The 2847-nt window shown below is 44.8% G+C and overlaps 1 pseudogene; it reads left to right on the top strand.

Moving 5' to 3' along the window:
- The first annotated feature begins 1362 nt into the window (after positions 1–1362).
- On the top strand, positions 1363–2638 carry LOC124105616 (formin-1-like; annotated as a pseudogene).
- The last annotated feature ends 209 nt before the right edge of the window (positions 2639–2847 follow it).

Here is a 2847-nt window from a genome sequence, read left to right as displayed (position 1 = left end):
TAAGAGAAATATAGTAGAAAAAACTACAGTATATCATTGTATTTCACTTCCTGGTACTAGTGCAAATATCTATGAAGGTTAGCACTTAGAGAATAATTTGAGAATATACAACAGTAGTTTTCACAGGGCACTGAGCCTAATCAACAATTAAATTTCATATTTATTTGCAAGTAGAGAAACCCCAGTTAAAACATGATAGTTGTATTCAAATACTTGAAATATTATCATAAGAAAGGAGGTTTTGATTTGTTTTATTCATGTAATCTCAAGGAATGTATCTAATACTAATGATTTATTTAAAATACTTTCATTAAATAAACACATTGAAATTTTTTCATGAACTAAATAAACTGGATCAAAATTCAGTAAATTAAAAGCATAGGTTTTAATAAAAAATCTTATAGGGAGAAATTCAAATACCAAATAAGATACTAAATTGATAAATAGGACAATATTCATCCTAAGGTTTCAAAATTTTTGTCATTAAATGTCAAAGGACTGAGTTTTTTGCTTCAAGTCTTTGATTTAGCAGTCGAGGAAGTATAGAATGGGAAACTGTAAGAAAAGAAAGCATATGAGGGCAAAAATAATTCCAAAAGAACTCAGTTCTGTTCTTTCTGTTGAAAAGGTTAAGAATGTAAAAATTAAGTTCTGTTTTCCTGGAACCTGAAACTCATGTAGAAGTTGAAAACAACTCCCGGAAATGCCCACTGATCATCTGGTTGCCCTACGAAAACAACCCCTCCCAGAAACCGTGCAATGATTGGCTATGCTGTATGTGAAGTCCCTGCCCTCTCCAAGGAAAGTATATAAGCTCTGCTTAAGCTGTTCCCAGGGCTCTCTCTCTCTGCTCTATTCAAGTGAGCTCTGAGCCCAGCATGCTGGACCCCCAATAAACCCTTTGCTGTTGCATGAGACAGTCTCTTGGTGGTCTTTTCCTCTGACGCTCGCCGGACCTTTACATCTGGAGGTTCCACTGAGATCTGGCAGTGGCAGAAGAAAGACCCCAACAGGCTCCTCTCGGGGTAAGTAAGGCGCCTCTTTCCGGTTTCAGGTTTCAGGTTAGGGCTTGGCAAAGTGGCTGTCAGTGAAGAGCGTGAGCTCTCTCCGACGGTGGCTGACAGACGTGTCACAGAGCCACAGGCCACGTCCCTGGGGGACGCTCCAGAGGACTCAGGAAATCGAGGAACAATAGTCTCCTCGACTCGGTGATATTTTGTTTCGGATTCGGTATTGCCAGCCCATCGGGTTTTGCCAGCTACTCAGTCCTGGTCTCAGTGTTGGACGTCCATTGTCTGTTTTTATTGTCTTGTCTTGTCTGTGTCATGTGTCGTTGCTTTCACTGTTTGTGTATCTTTCATTATGGGACAGAGCACTTCAACACCTCTACCCTTGACCCTTGATCACTGGACCGAAGTCCACTTAAGGGCTCAGAATCTTTCTTTTTCAGTAAAATGCCAGACCTGGCAGACTCTCTATGCCTCAGAATGGCCCACCTTTGGAGTCGTATGGCCCCCAGAAGGATTTTTCTACTTCCCACTAATTCGAAAAGTCAGAGATATTGTCTTTCAGCTGGGGCCACATAGCCATCCAGATCAACAGCCATATATCTTAACTTGGCAGGACCTCTGCAAATCTCCTCCTCCATGGGTAAAGCCTTTCCTTGTCCCTGCCCCCACTCCTACTCCTTCCCCCATGATTCTATCTCTCAAACCCTCTGCTCCTCCTCCTCCTCCACCCTCTGTTCTCCCTGAGTCTCAAAATTTGACTCTACTGGACTCTCCTCCCCCTCCTTATCCCCTGCCCTCGTCCCCCAACCCCCAACGCCCTCTAAGTGACTCCCCTGCTGCTGACTCAGCCCCTCCTCCCCTGGAGAAAGCTGGCCCGGCTAAAGGAACTCACCAGCGGCGAATGATTGAAAACCCTGGAGCCCCCGTGATGCTCCCCCTCCATCCCTATGGGCCAATGATTGACGATGGCCATGGGGGAAAAATGCAAGCCTACCAGTATTGGCCTTTCTCCTCTTCAGACCTATATAACTGGAAAAATAACAATCCCCCTTTTTCCGAGGACCCCACCCAGCTCACAGGTCTGGTTGAATCACTGATGTTTTCACACCAGCCTACTTGGGATGACTGCCAACAACTCCTAGGGACTCTCTTCATGACAGAGGAACAAGAGAGAATCCTCCTGGAAGCTAGAAAAAAATATCCTCAGACCAGATGGGCAACCGACACAACTTCCCAACATAATCGAAGCCGGCTTCCCCTTGAACCGACCCAACTTGGACCCCAACACCTTTGAAGGTAGGGAGCATCTGTCCACTTATTGCTGGGCTCTAATAGTGGGTCTCTGAGAGGCCGCTAGGTGACCAACTAATTTAGCCAAGGTAAGAGAGATTATTCAAGGGCCTGATGAATCTCCCTCTATGTTTCTAGAGAGAATTATGGAGGCATATAGGAGATATACTCCTTTTGATCCTCAGGCAGAGGATCAAAAGGCATCTGTCATGATGGCCTTTATTGGGCAAGCTTCCCTGGATACTAAAAGAAAGTTACAACACTTAGATGGATTACAAGATATGACTTTGAGAGATTTAGTCAGAGAAGCCGAGAAGGTATACTATAAGGGAGGATGAGAGAAGCAAAAGACAGACTAAGGCATTGACTAAGGTCCTGGTCACAACAACAAATAGGCCAGAAATTAAGAAACAGGGAGACAGGAAGGGATACCTGGGCCCACGCCAGAGGCCACCCCTGGCCTCAGATCAATATGCCTACTGTAAAGAAAAAGGAAACTGGGCCAAAGAGTGCCCTAGAAAGAGACAGCCACACCAGCCAGCCATTC

This window comes from Marmota monax, unplaced genomic scaffold (genome assembly GCF_021218885.2).
Source record: "Marmota monax isolate L192 unplaced genomic scaffold, Marmota_monax_Labrador192_F-V1.1 WCK01_AAM20220418_F8-fsc00099, whole genome shotgun sequence".
In the NCBI taxonomy this organism is placed as follows: domain Eukaryota; kingdom Metazoa; phylum Chordata; class Mammalia; order Rodentia; family Sciuridae; genus Marmota; species Marmota monax.
This window is presented reverse-complemented; position numbering and strand designations above follow the sequence as displayed.